The sequence below is a fragment of the Oncorhynchus gorbuscha genome, linkage group LG16 (assembly GCF_021184085.1).
Source record: "Oncorhynchus gorbuscha isolate QuinsamMale2020 ecotype Even-year linkage group LG16, OgorEven_v1.0, whole genome shotgun sequence".
In the NCBI taxonomy this organism is placed as follows: Eukaryota; Metazoa; Chordata; class Actinopteri; order Salmoniformes; family Salmonidae; genus Oncorhynchus; species Oncorhynchus gorbuscha.
In genome coordinates this window covers 28,644,048-28,660,466 of record NC_060188.1, presented here as the reverse complement: position 1 = coordinate 28,660,466, position 16,419 = coordinate 28,644,048, and positions in this window count along the sequence as shown.

The following is a 16,419-nucleotide window of genomic DNA, read 5'->3' as shown; positions in this document are numbered from 1 at the left end:
GCTTTTTGTGGTCAATTAACAAATTATTTGTGGATTTTGATGTGTGCTTGGGGTTATTGTCTTTGCTGGAAGATCCACTTGAGGCTAAGTTCCAGCAACCTTGCCTGGCTACCCAACCACATTGCTCTGGGCAAACACCTAGCCACTCTCACAAACGTTTTGCAATCAGAGCAGCGGAAGAATTCAATTTGAGTCTTCCATCAAGAGGCAACCAGGTTTTTGGCTAAAATGTCCTGGTACTGGGTAAAGTTCACGATGCAGTTGACCATAAGGGCCCCAGGACCAGTGAAAGCAAAATAGCCCCATAACATCAAAGCTCCACCACCATATTTTACAGTAGGTATGTGGTTCTTTTCTGCTTATGCATTTCGTCACCAAACCCACCACTGGTGTCGGTGGTCAAAGAGCTTCTTTTTCCTGTCATCTGACCGGTTCCAATCCAAGTGCCAATGCTATTTAGCAAACTCCGACCCCCTGAATAAGACATGAGTCCCCCTAAATGCAACAAAGTCAAACTTTGGGGATGTCTCTAAATAATTAATGCTAATTTAACCATTCTCCTATTTGTTAAAATGTAACTTGTACTGTGACAGTGGGAAATATTAAAATAAATGCTTATTCCAAATTAAATGAACACCCCCACCTCTGTGTCACGGTTTAAACCATTTTTTCCCCCATGTGGCTGTACCCGGGACAGTCCCGTATCTCAGCCCCTTTTCAGGTGTCCCAACTTTTATTTTTACAAAAAGGTCCTTCTGTCAGCAAGACAAATCAATTAATTCAGGGTGCAAGAGTGAAGACCCAATGATAATTGCTGAATGTCATTACAATTTTTGTTTGACAGTAAGATTGGTTGTGTTCACTCCTAATTAAAAGGTGCTGGTTCAAATCCCTGAGCCAGCAAGGTGGAAGAATCTGCCGTTCTGCCCTTGACAAGGCAGTTAACCCCCAACAAGAATTTCTCCCCAGGCGCCGATGACGTGGATGTCAATTAAGGAATCCCTCCCACATCTCTCTGATTCAGAGGGATTGGGTTAAATGTGGAAGACACATTTCGGTTGAATGCATTTAGTTGTGCAACTGACTAGGTATTCTCCAAATGTAGGAGGTACTTTGAAGAAAATTGAGACCCCCCTGAATGTCACAGTATAGTTCGCACTCTGCCAGCACACACCAGTGGTGAGCTTGGCGTCAATAAGGATGCATAAGCAGAAAAGAACCCCACACCTGCTGTAAAATATGGTGGTGGATCTTTGATGTTTTGAGGCTATTTTGTCTCCACTGGTCCTGGTGCCCTTGTTTGGTTAACGGCATCATGAACTTTACCCAGTACCACGACATTTTAGCTAAAAACCTGGTTGCCTCTGCCAGGAGGATGACACTTGATCTTCCAGCAACACAATAAACCCAAGGACACAACAAAATCCACAAAGAAATTGTTGATTGACCACAAAATCTTAATTGTGCAATGGCCATCTTAGTCTCCGGACTTGAACACCATTGAAAACTTGTGGTTTTAACTGAACATGGACTATAAGCGGATATCAATGACCTGGAACGATTCTGTATGGAAGAATGGTGCCAATGTGTTCTCCATTTTCTTTAAAGGTTCAGTGACGTTATCCTTACAAGGTGAGGTATTGAATGGTACTGAAAACATGGGCGACAATCATTTTGATCCTATCTTTTTGAGAGAAAAAAGTATTACTTGTTAAACATAATCTCTTTCTGAGCAATTGTATTAGTATAAAATACAAATGTGGGCATACAAAATACAGTAGCTCAGTATTTGTATAATTTATTTTATGCAGAATTTTTTTGTTAATCTTTATTAAGGGTGCCAATAATTTTGCCCCCCCCCCAGTTTTATGATTGGAATGAGATACAAAACGAGCTCCGGTGTGCTTTAGGACCATGCAGATACCTCCAAGCGGTCGGGTATGCTGTTTGGAGTGTTTATCAGACTGGGTAAAATAACTTCTAATTCCAAAATTATGCCTCTCTTTAACTTCACTCTGTATATCAATACACAAGAATTACATGAATCTATGCTACATGTGAGACTTGACTAAAATGAGAATATTCCATCATGTGAGATAAGGGACTACTGGATAAATGTTGAAATGTTGGCTATTCTGAGGGTAGCCTGCTTTGGACTAGGTAAAAGAACGTTTTATGAATGCATTATTTTCTTTCTTAGACTTTGGGCAATGTTGTGTGCTTGTCAGGCACAGGCAGTAAAAGGCTTTAATCTGTTAGAGTTTCACAGAGTTTATTGATTGAATTTATTGATTATTTCTAATTATGTTTTTCTTTTCTCAAATGTAGTTATATTAACAGTTTAAAAGAGGATTAAAACATTGAATTCAGACCAAAAAAAAGACTATTGATCTTAACTATTGATGAAACCATATAGAAAGCCACAACTTCATGATGAAACATTTGTGATTGATAGACTAGTACATTCGTTGATGACAGCTTAATGTAAGACAGTCATTCTCTCCAGTTGTCTCCTCCACGAATAACATGTTGCTATTGTTCTATAGGCCTTTTTAATTTATACATTTTTAAAACGACTTTTTGACATACAGTATTCATCTTCGATCGTGATACTGTTGGATTAGTAAACCCTCCTTCTATCTGACGGACCAAATACCTTCATTCTATCGACCCTCCCTCACACACTGCCTATTATTGAGATGGGCGGGAGGCGCTTTCTTTCAACTCAACAGGTAGCTGCATCCCAACCGACAACAACATAGACAATTGGTATGAAATACAGTATATTGAAAGAATTGAGTCAATTTTGATACAGGGATCCAGTATGTTTTTGTCATTTCGAAATTGTACAAGATTCAATATGATGCTGATGGGCTTCCAAAGCATAACTTCGAGGTCGCGCCATACTGTTCCTTGTTTATTCGATGTAGTAACTGATCAAGTCTCTTGAGTTTTGTTTTGTAATTATTCATATGACATGTGTGTTGAATTTCAAACGGAATATACTCTGCAAACAGGAATTGTTAACTTAGTAGGCAGTCTTGACACCATTTCAGATGTCTATTGTAGTATATCATTTGTATCCTATTATTTATATTATTATCATTATAATTACTGCACAATTTATACAATAGAAAATCAAAGAAAACAAAGGTGTATTCAATGACATGTTCACACTTACACCTGGAAAGCTATTTCATGTCATGTTTTCCCTTGTGATGGTCTGATTCGTTTAAGGTGAGCGTTGATTTGTAATTATATGCCTTTTCGATAGCTTTTCGTTTGCGCTTTCAATAGAACTGTTGATGAGAAATTTGAAGAATTGTTCTATCGTTCCAAAACATAAGTTAACAATTTTATAACACAATAATGATGACTCAAAAAATATTTTCTGTGATAGCTTCTAATAAATTGAATACATTTCAAATACAAAAGGGATTTAACCAGATAGTTCACAACAGTTAATTATTAAATTTGTTGTGAAATATTCCCGTGAAAGTAAGCTAACATCATTGCGGTCAGCCTCTAGTCATGTTTGATAAGAGATAAGCTACTTCGATATGCTGAAGAAATCCTAGTTTGGCTTTAGCCAGCATATGTAACAATGTAGCCTATGTGTGCATGTATTTTATATGTTTGATTTTATTTTGTTTGGTAGGCTATTGTATTTAAAATGTGTACTTCGCTGCAGTAGCCTGCAATTCAGTATTTAAAAAAAAAACATCTTCATTTGAAAATAAAGTTTAGTATTCTATGATGATTTAATAATTTACCTTACAGGCCTGTTAACGGATTACTGTTTAATGAAGGATAATACAACATAAAAATAATGTTCATGGTGGGTTATGTTTTGAGTTGAGGAAAAACATACATTTGAACCATTTTAGTTCATTTATGTGCACATGCAATGCGTTATCTCAGCGTGTCCACTTGGTGGGGGTAGCTACGAGCAGAACAATCTGGGTGGGTGACACGTCTAGGACCACCTCTTGATCGATCATTCTTCTGAACACAGAACTGTTTATGTTCTTAAAGATCTTCTGTAGCAATTGATTAATGATTGGAATGTCGGGCAGATTTGCTGATATTGCTAGATAATATGACAAACAAGCAATAGATTATAGGTTAATGAAGTAGCAAACAAAATCACATGCACAAAAATTCAAAATCAAAACTATTTGTGATTTTCAAAGAAATATTTAAGCCATTCGTGTTTTGAGCAAGGCAAGTTCATAATTGATTGAAAGTGGCAATTGCAATTAGGCTACCGAAAACTTGGGGATATTGAAAAAAATAACTGAACACCGTTTATTTCTTTTCATATTCGTTCAGGGTATAACTCCGTTTTTTTCCCTGTTGGCGCTTTTCTCTTCGGAAATAACTTTGCCCTCCTCTCTCTCTCTCTCTTTCCCTCGCTCTCCCTCTTTCTCTCTCTCTTTCCCTCGCACTCCCTCTTTCTCTTTCTCTCTCTCACTCTCTCTCTCTCTCTCTCTCTTTCCCTCGCACTCCCTCTTTCTCTCTCTCTCTCTTTCCCTCGCTCTCCCTCTTTCTCTCTCTCTCTTTCCCTCGCTCTCTCTCTCTTTCCCTCGCTCTTTCTCTCTCTCGCTCCATTTTGAGCATTGACTGAAACAACAGAAACTATCAGCGAACGACACATGAGACATTTCTGAACAAGTCAATGGTAAGAATTACTAAGATTTTCAATAAGTACATTTTTTAACGTTTTTATTTACTTCGGTTTCGTAGCCTTTGACTTAATATGAACAAACCTAGTCATTTCTACCTTGTCCTTCTACCTAAAATATCATATAACAATGTTTTGATCACTGACTCATATCTCTCATAGGGAATACAATAACCTCAAATTATGTTTTGATATATATAAATTGTGTAAGAATATATTTGGTGAATAGTAATAAGTCTCTAACATGATTCTTTTGAGTACAATTCAATTACAAAATACATCCCTTAATGTTACTAAAAACGTGTTTAGTAACTGTTCATCTGCCAAAGTTGTCTTTGTTTCTGTAATGAACAGAATTATGAAGTATCATAAATAAGTCTTTGTTTTTCTGTATCGTTGTTATAAACATGGATCAAATTGACTGAAATGATTAGAGTTTTAGCAGTTTTTCCTGTCATGAAATTGAGGTTGAATTAAACTTTTTCACAAATATTTAGTTGTAAATCTTTTAAAGCATGAAACTTTATAACCTTTATAATGTTGTTGTTGTTCAACTTCTGTCTGAATTTACTGTGAACTTCTTGGACTTATTTTCCTAAATATGTGCCTTGCAAAATATATATATATTTTTATGTTTTAGTTCCACAAATGCTGTATAAAGTAAGACACACTTTTGAATAATGATGTTTATACACCCACGCCTGTTGCAGGCTTATTGAGGAACAGGAATGTAAATACCCTTTTAGCCATAACTACTCTGTAACATTACAAGTTTGGTTCCAGACTTTAAAGCTGATGTTTTAATACTGTTTTAGACTAGCATCCTCACTTCCAGTTTGATTTGACATTCAAATTGGAGAAAAAAATGCCATGTACTAAATCTGGCCATATTCTCACTTAACACTGTAATTCTCTCAATGGGTAGAAACGTAAGTCACCATGGAAATTTAAACTGCACAAAAAATGTTCCCGAAAGCACACTACCATGTATTCTTATTACATTCATGTAGCCAACCTTCACATTAGGAAGTGTGTAGTACCACAGAAGTAAGAGTGACTGACAACCAGAGGGAAAACAGAAACAAGAAACAACACTTAACAAACAGCACCCTGACCCATTGATATCCTATACAAGCCTCTGAAAAGGTAGCACACTTTAGGACTCTAACGAGTCCTACTGTCCCCTGAGATAAGTAAATCTGGAATAGGATGGGGGTCCTCAATCAAACAGATGATGTAATATAGCTGCAGATGCATCCCAAATGGCACCTTATTCCCTTTATAGTGCACTACTTTTGGCCAGGACCCATATGGCTCTGGTCAAAAATAGTGCATTATGTGGGAATATTTGGGACATAGCCAAAGACTGACGCCCACTGAGAATGATAAACATCATCATTACCTTACGCAGATTGAACCAATACACAGACATAAACCTGATGTGTATAGTCAAGCATTGTCTAAACTACCTTTGGAATCCTTACATACTATAGTAGTATGTATCTGTTGTAGATGACAGTGTATATGAATATCCAGGGTCACAATGCCAGTAAGACGGTATGAATTAAGTTTTCTTTATATCTTAGGATATTTTGGCTGTGTAGGCTATGCTAGCACGTAAACACTCCATCTCCAGTCAGTCAACCTCTACTGGTATCATAAAGAGCCATCACTGTGATGGTACATATGGCACATTCTCATTGGATGTTTCATGTATCTTCTCCAAAGGTGGAAACGATAAATACAAGATGATGTTTTCTGTGACAATATTGGATAGATGCTGAACCAATGTGTTCTCCCCTCAGGTGTTCCGCCTAAATCGCACACAATACTTTACATTCTAAAATGTAATACCATGTTTGCAGTATGTCACTTCCCTTCCGGCTCTTGATTGTGTCTTGCATGTCAACATGGTGTCCCTCTTGGCTATTTACAATAACGCTTCACTGTGTTTACTACATGTCTCTTCTTCTAGGTATCAAATCTCTTGTTACGATTATGCCACGAAAACAAGTGTAGTGTAGAACACACTCTAAAGACAAACTGACAAACCGTTTTGGGTGGCCGTCCGGTATTGCCTCTTAGGTAGAGCAGCAGCAGCGGAGCCTTGTGTCCTTGTTGGCATGCAGTCTCATCTTCATTGAGAAAATTGCATTTGAATTCTCTTGAGCTGTGGTTTTTTCTCAACTAATTTGATCAATGATCAGTAGACGGTTCATCAACTGCAGCTGTTTTTTGTGGAAATATATGACAGATATTATTATTACTACTATTACTTTACTGGAATTGCTTCTAACTAAACTATTCTATCTTCATTCACATCTTCTTTCCATTTATTTTCATTAACTACCAAGATCACCTCGTGTTTTGATGCCTCTAAAAATTGTACTTTGAACCGTTTTATGCAGAGGCTATGCAGTGGTGGGAAAAGTACTCAATTGTCCTACTTGAGTAAAAGTAAAGATACCTTACTAGAAAATGACTCAAGTAAAAGTGAAAGTCACCCAGTAAAATAGTACTTGAGTAAAAGTATTAACAATCTGGTTTTAAAATGTACTTAAGTACAGTGATGGAAAAAGTATTCAATAGTCATACTTGAGAAGGTGTAAAAAGTAAATGCTTATATTAAGCCAGCCAGATTGTAAAATGTTCTTGTTTTTTTTCTATTAACGGACAGCCAGGGACACACATTCCAACACTCAGACATGGCTAGTAAGTCCGCCAGATCAGAGGCAGTAGGAATGACATGTTTATTGATAGGTGTGTCAATTGGAACATATTGCTGTCCTGCCAGAGTATTTGTAATGAGTACTTTAGGGTGTCGGGGAATATGTATGGGAGTATAAAGTACATATTTTCTTTAGGAATGTAGTCGAGTACAAGTAAAATATAAATAGTAAAGTAAAGTACAGATACCCAAAAAAAACTACTTAAGTAGTACTTTAAAGTATTTTTTACTTAAGTACTTTACACCACTGATGTTATGTTATGTGAGCCCAAAGGTTTATGCTGTAGCTTATGAAGCTACATTTTCATTAAATGTAACAAGAAAAAGAGAGGACATCTTGGTAAATATAGTATCATCAACATCATTGAATAGAAACATAATTGAATAGAAACATTCTTACTCATGTACCATGCAGCCATTATACCAGTGTAAGAGTGGGAACGCGGTAAGACCTTGTACGATTGCTGAACTCCATACAACCTTCCTCGTTGCTGACCCACTGCGTATGTTTCATGCAGATTAGGTTTTAGTTTCCTACTTAGATGTCTGTCTATCTCAGATATAAAATGGAGAATACAGAGAAATCAGAAAAGGGTCCATAGAAAGTGGTTGAGAGGACATCGCTTTGCAAGACAGGTGGAGTGACAAGGATACAGTTAGTTCAAACTCAAAAGAAACTAGCCACCATGTTAGATTAATACAGTTGAACTTTCTTTCATCGCCTTTGATCCATCAATGTTTTGCAAGCTGTTCTGTCCATCCACAAAGTTCTCCTTACAAATATGTTGTGTGTTAGGCAGTGTAACTTGGAAATGGGAGTCTCGCCCCTTTTTTAAATCAACAATATTACGTTTGTGTCACAGGGATTTCCATGGTATTTTTAGGATAGTACACCTAATCATTCCATGGTATTTTTAGGATAGTACACCTAATCATTCCATGGTATTTTTAGGATAGTACACCTAATCATTCCATGGTATTTTTAGGATAGTACACCTAATCATTCCATGGTATTTTGAGGGTATTCCACCTAATCATTTCATGGTATTTGTAGGATACTACACCTAATCATTCCATGTTATTTTGACGGTATAGCAGCCAACCGAACTAATGGCTCAATTTATAAATGCAGTTTGGTATTACATCACCAGTGTTTACTAGGTTTTTCCCATCATGCAAGAAGAGGTGAGACACCATTCTTCTAGTTCTGCATTCCCGCCCAATTTAACCTCAGCTTATCCTAACCTCTTGACCTCCTTCTTTGCACCTCCCCCCAAAACATACATACACACAACCACCACTACCAGTGAAGAAGGGGAGTTGAGCTGTTTTGGTGAAAGTCAAAGTAGGAAGTGGGTGTTTTTTGTTTTGCACAGCACGTCCATAACTCTCCCATCTGCATAGCTTTTAACCCACAATGTAAACAGCAACCCACACAACACCCTTTAAACCCCATATATATATATACAAAATAGTTATGCTTCATTGTTACATAGGTGCAGCTTGGGTATTCGAACCAGCTACCTTTCGGTTACTGGCCCAACCTTCTAACTGCTAGGCTACCTGCTGCTGTTACACAGACAGTTATGTTGCTGGTAGACCAGTGAAATAGCAGTGAAGAGGAATGAGGCTTTGGAACACCCAACAATGGATGCCCTTATGATGTGCCATCAGGCATCAACTGACATAACTGTTTTTGTATGTAGAAAAACTTTACATTGGGGTGCCAGAGTTAGTAATTGACCGTGCATAGCACTGATTGAACAGCATTCTCTGTTGTTACCTCTATAACAAAGTTATCGTCAGTGTCCCCCTCACTCATATAGCAGCAGAGAGATGGTTGAAAAGCACAGAGGGGATTCTGTACAGCAAAAGCACTGGTACTCATGTATCCTAGATGCCGTCTCCTGCCGTTGTGCACTTGAGCAAGGCACTTACTCCCTTAACTACTCCAGGGGTGTTGTACTATGGCTGACCCTCTGTTTTAACCTCGCCACCCTCTGTGTGTGTACGCTATGGGTGTCTTTCGGAGGGGTTGGGATAAAGTAGAACACATCTTTTTGTTGAATTCGTGGACAATGGACAATAAAATTATCTTGATTTTCAATATGTTGGCTGCACCATCCAGAGGGTCTTGAATGGCTGCAAAACCGCTTGGTATGGCAACTGCTTGGCATCCAAAAAAAGCAATGTTTGGTAAAAAAAAAACGAGGTATGTGAATTATGGTCATGCTAAGGTTAGCAAGTTATGGAGGGAATTAAGTGGCTACAATGTTGTAGTTATTTAATTTAACGTTTTCCATTTAATTAACAAGTATTGCCCCCCCCCCCCAATATTAGTGTGTTAAACTCTATTTTATACATTTTATTTTGACATGTTTTTGTAATTAACTCTTAAAAGTCTAAAATCAAAAATCAAAACATTGAAACAAAATGCCATTACACATCTCACTATTAATATCCTCATTATGTTTTTATGTAAGGGGGGGAAATTCAATGTTAGCCCCAACACACTTGCCTTAAATATTACTGGTTTATTAAAAGCTAATTACAATTTTTATCTCAAAACAAGTGGATTATTTATATTTAAGCTTCCCAATTGTATGCATATATATATATATATATATATATATATATATATATATATATATATATATATATATATATATATATATATATATATATATAATATTCATAATATTCATATAATATTCATAATATTCATAACTTTTTTCTAAATGATGAATATTAGATCACATTACCTCCGAATTTCCAACAGACCCAACAAAAATTATTATAATCATTTTCCTCAGAATCGTTTTGTTAGAATGGCTTACATTTTTGGGATGAAACAGATAATATTTTTAGTTAAGCAACAGTAGTGGCAGCCAGGGAAAGTGAAAAATAGACAACAAAGTGGTTTCTGTGAGAATTATAAGGCTGGGGGCATCTACCCCAGGGGGATAGTTATCCCACGTTTACCCTACATATTACCTCAATTACCTCCACTACCTCCTACCCTTGCAAATTGACTCGGTGCCTGTACTCCTTCTATATAGCCTCGTTATTTTATTGTTTGCAACTTTTTCTTTTTGTAATTACTTTTTAACTCTGCGTCATTGGGAAAGCGCTCGTAGGTAAGCATTTCACTGTAATGTTGGCACACGTGAAAAATAAAATTTGATTTGATGATGAAGTTATCAGAACCTCATTTGTTTCATTAAGTTATCAAACGTTTTAGCTGGGTTCAATGTATTCCATTACCAGTGTGTGTTTTACATACCATTGATCCCATACATCTTAATTAGAGCCATCAGAAAAATGATACTGCAGCAACAGGAAATGTGAATTATTATGTTGGTTTATAATCAATGGACATTTTTATAGAGTTTAATACATTTTTATTAAGGGAAATTCAAGTCTGAAATTTCAGAGGAAATTACAGATTTCAGAAGCCGTTTTTAACCTCAAATACACTACACGTTTTAAATTGCCTGCATTGCAGGAAAGTTTTCCTGCGACATATTGATCAAATTAAGATCCTACATCTGTTAATACCAGTTCACCATCATGCACAGTTGTGTGTGGGTCTCCATAATACCTGCATTTATCGTTTTAGTGAGTGCACAAGACATAAGCAAAAAAACATGACTTTGCAACCTTTCCATTTAGACAATTAAAAGTAGTTTGAGTTATTTATTTTGTTGTCCTCTGGGTATTTTCTGCAATTTATGTTAAATATCTTGTGAGTTGACCTAATGTAGCAACCTCCTGGGTTACAACTTCAATTCCCTAGTGACTAAGACTTCCACATTGTACCAGACTGAATAACCCGTTAACATTAAGTTAACTCAGTAAAAAAAAGACATGTCCTCTCACAGTCAACTGCATTTATTTTCAGCAAACTTAACATTAAACATTTGTATGAACATGGCAAGATTCAACAACTGAGACAGAAACTGAACAAGTTCCACAGACATGTGACTAACAGAAATGGAATAATGTGTCCCTGAACAAAGGTGGGGGGGTCAAAATCAAAAGTAACAGTCAGTATCTTGTGTGGCCACCAGCTGCATTAAGTACTGCAGTGCATTTCCTCATGGACTGCACCAGATTTGCCAGTTCTTGCTGTGAGATGTTACCCTACTCTTCCACCAAGGCACCTGCAAGTTCCCGGACGATTAAACAAGTCCCAGGCGTGCTCAATGGGATTGAGATCCGGGCTCTTTGCTGGCCATGGCAGAACACTGACATTCATGTCTTGCAGGAAATCACGCACAGAACGAGCAGTATGGCTGGTGGCATTGTCATGCTGGAGGGTCATGTCAGGATGAGCATGCAGGAAGGGTACCACATGAGGGAGGAGGATGTCTTCCCTGTAACATACAGCATTGAGATTGCCTGCAATGATAACAAGCTCAGTCCGATGATGCTGTGACACACCGCCCCAGACCATGACGGACCCTCCACCTCCAAATCGATCCTGCTCCAGAGTACAGGCTTCGGTGTAACGGTGCATTCCTTTGACGATAAACGCAAATCTGACAATCAGCTCTGGTGAAACAAAACCGCGACTCGTCAGTGAAGAGCACTTTTTGCCAGTCCTGTCTGGTCCAGCGGCGGTTGGTTTGTGCCCATAGGCGACATTGTTGCCGGTGATGTCTAGTGAGGACTTGCCTTACAACAGGCCTAAAAGCCCTCAGTCCAGCCTCTCTCAGCCTATTGCGGACAGTCTGAGCACTGATGGTGCGATTGTGCATTCCTGGTGTAACTCGGGCAGTTGTTGTTGCATCCTGTACCTGTCCCGCAGGTGTGATGTTCGGATGTACCGATCCTGAGCAGGTGTTGTTACACGTGGTCTGCCACATGTTTTTCAGAGTCAGTAGAAAGGCCTCTTTAGTGTCCTAAGTTTTCATAACCTTAATTGCCTACAATCTGTAAGCTGTTAGTGTCTTAATGACCGTTCCACAGGTGCATGTTCATTAATTGTTTATGGTTCGTTGAACAAGCATGGGAAACAGTGTTTAAACCCTTTACAATGAAGATCTGTGAAGTTATTTGGATTTTTACGAATAATCTTTGAAAGACAGGGTCCTGAAAAAAGGATGTTTCTTTTTTTGCTGATTTTATAAGAGTATAGGAACCACTGAACCAATTAAGCTTTGACCAGGCAGTTTGTTCTAGAATTTAAATTATATTTACACCCTACAAATTACATCAATGATACAACACGAAACATATGGGTTGACTCAATATTTAGTGACATCAACCATTTGTTTTTGTTGAGTGACTGGTGCCATTGTTCATAGCTTTCAACATAAACAGTGCATGTACTAGGCTGTGGCAGTTCCTCCATACATTCGTCTTTGTGAATCTTTTTTAATCTGGTGTGAAGTACAAGTCCTCATTATCAACTCAATTATCCCTATGTGTTCATTATTCTATTGTTTTGTGTATTATTGTATGTATTGTAAGTGTTTGCCTATGTTGTTTTTCTAATGTTATGGTATGTTTTGGCCATATGCACTTTCAAAATATATGTTCCTATTCTCTTTTACAGTTTTATCTTAAACTGACTTTCATTATGTGCATTTGTGTGTTTGTAAAACGTTTTTTAAAAGATAAATAGTGAAGATACAGTACCAGTCAAAAGTTTGGAAACCTACTCATTCAAGGGTTTTTCTTTATTTTTACGTTGAAACACACATGGAATCATGTACTAACCAAAAGAGTGGTAAACAAATTGAAATATATTTTTGATTTTAGATTCTTCAAAGTAGCCACCCTTTGCCTTGATGACAGCTTCGCACACTCTTGGCATTCTCTCAACCAGCTTCAACTGGAATGCTTTTCCAACAGTCTTGAAGGAGTTCCCACATATGCTGAGAACTTGAGCTGCTTTTCCTTCACTATGTGGTCCAACTCATCCTAAACCATCTCATTTGGGTTGAGGTCTGGTAATTGTGGAGGCCAGGTCATCTGATGCACCACTCCATCACTCTCCTTCTTGGTCAAATTGCCTTTACACAGCCTGGAGGTGTGTTGGATCATTGTCCTGTTGAAAAACAAAGGATAGTCCCACTAAGCGCAAACCAGATGGGATGCCGTATCGCTGCAGAATGCTGTGGCATCCATGATGGTTAAGTGTGCCTTGAATTCTAAATAAATCACTGACAGTGTCACCATTTTTTTGCAGCAGAGGAAACTCTGGGTATTTCCAGTGGCGGTCCTCACAAGAGCAAATTTCATCATAACGCTTGATGGTTTTCGCGACTGCACGTGAAGAATTTCTTTACATTTTCTGGATTGACTGACCATCATGTCTTAAAGTGGATGGGGCCACAGTGTCTCCTGACCCCTCCCGTCTCAGCCTCCAGTATTTATGCTGCAGTAGTTTATGTGTCGGGGGTCAGTCTGTTATATCTGGAGTATTTCTCCTGTCTTATCCGGTGTCCTGTGTGAATGTAAGTATGCTCTCTTTAATTCTCTCTTTCTTTCTCTCTCTCGGAGGACCTGAGCCCTAGGACCATGCCTCAGGGACTACCTGGCATGATGACTCCTTGTTGTCCCCAGTCCACCTGGCCGTGCTGCTGCTCCAGTTTCAACTGTTCTGCCTGCGGCTATGGAACCCTGACCTGTTCACTGTGATTACTATTATTTGACCATGCTGGTCATTTATGAACATTTAAACATCCTGGCTATGTTCTTTTATAATCTCCACCCGGCACAGCCAGAAGAGGACTGGCCACCCCTCGTAGCCTGGTTCCTCTGTAGGTGTCTTCCTAGGTTTTGGCCTTTCAAGGGAGTTTTTCCTAGTCACCGTGCTGTACAGCACTTTGAGATATCAGCTGATGTAAGAAGGGCTATATAAATACATTTGATTTGATTTAAAGTAATGATGGACTGTAATTTGTCTTTGCTTTTTTGAGCTGTTCTTGCCATAATATGGACTTGGTATTTTACCAAATAAGGCTATCTTCTGTATACCAACCCTACCTTTTCCAAACACACCCGATTGGTTCAAACACATTAAAAAGGAAAGAAATTCCACAAATCACATTTTAACAAGGCACACCTGTATTCCAGGTGACTACCTCATGAAGCTGATTGAGAGCATGCAAAGCTGTCATCAAGGCAAAGGGTAGCTACTTTGAAGAAATATATTTTGATTTGTTTAACACTTTTTTTTTGGTTACTACATGATTCCATATGTGCTCTTTCATAGTTTTGATGCCTTCGCTATTATTCTACAATGTAGACAATAGTCAAAATAAAGAAAACCCTTGAATGAGTAGGTGTGTCCAAACTTTTGACTGGTACTGTATATCATGTGGTTACATGGAATTTCAAGTTCTTGGTATAATAACTATGTAAGTACACAGTACCTATTCTTTAGGCTTACTAGTGGCTAATTTGAAACAGAATTTTGTCAGTTTCCTTTCAGTACAATTCGGCCATTGTTCTATCTGCACTTACTGTGTGACGCTGAAGATGTATAGGCTTAAGATTCTGTTATTAATATTAAATAGGTTATAGAGTAGATGCATCTAAGCGAAACTTAGCCTACTGTAAGGTTTAGTCAAAATGTGTAATTCATTTTTTTTAACAACATTTCATTAGCCTAAAAATAATTTTGCGATTGGTTCTCAAGCCCACGTCTTCGTATAGCATGAATTATTGTGATATTATTGTCATTTTAATTTGAATTAATACATCACAAATCAAGCGTTCCATAACGTGAGCTGTTTCCATGTGTTATGCATAATGAAATTGTTGGAAGATTTTGAGTTTTTAACCCTCCAATGTCTGTAGGCAAGGCGTTTTACAACAAAGCGATACAGTATGCCTATATGCCACGTTGAATACAGTATATGCTGCACTCTCAATGCAGATTCATTATCGTATAATTTATTCAAAGTTATGTTCTGTCTGCAGAGATAATTAAATTATTATATTAAACACACTTAACTCACGAAGTTCGTGACTGTTCATTATGAAGTACACGACTTTCGGTGGAGCACACTGTGCACACTGACTGCAGCAGAAGCTCTGCCATTTCCCCTTCCAATGAAAAGCTGCCCTTTGCGCTTTTGGGGCCTGCACCACTGGATCCTCCATTTTGAAAATTAAATCAGGGGATTGGGCGTATTTTGCCTGGTAGAGTAGTGTACACCATGTGCAGCGAGCTGTCAGTTTCCTAAAAGCCCTATACAGAAATATGATGCAAACGGAAAACTTGTAAGGCTGGCTATATGGCCAAAGAATAACATTAAACCAACGAATCGTTGCTCCAGCGAGGCCTTCTAGTTTCAGGCGAATGCAACAATGTTACGAGTGAAACAATGAACCTAAACAATGATACAATGTAACAATTTCCTTCCACGCTCTGCAGTTTGTTACAATATATCTTGCTTGACTGACGTTGGCCTCGTTGCCCATGTCACAACCTTTGTTATAGACTTTCGAAAATGACTTGAAGTTCATGATTTTACATTCATGTAACATCCTCCTGGCGACCAAATTCTTTATCACAATGCATTTTCATTGGAGAGGCGGGATGACTTCAAGAGCTGGGTCTGAAGAGAGAATGTCTTGACCAAATGGTATATGAGCTAAGAGCTGATATTAAACTAAGTAGACCACAAGTCGCACACGTCCGACACAATAGTCATCCATTATGTTCCTATCCAAAATCTGCGAATGATTTATATATCTTTAAAGGACAAAACACACATCCGCATCTTGAAGGAAGTATCCCCTCCCCGGTGACTGATATTCAGCAGACATCAGACATGCCCAGCACACTCGCGCATGTGTGAGCTACGTATGCATAAAGCCTATACGCAGACAGCACGGTGGCATAGCATGAAGGCTCGCTTCATACACTCATCTGGTGAGCTACGCCGCCAGGAGGCTGGCCCTTTCTCTAGCTACTCCAATACCACGTGGTTTCCTCTTCGCAAACAAAAAAATTGTGAATTCGAGTCGGTTTAGAGGCGGTGCCATC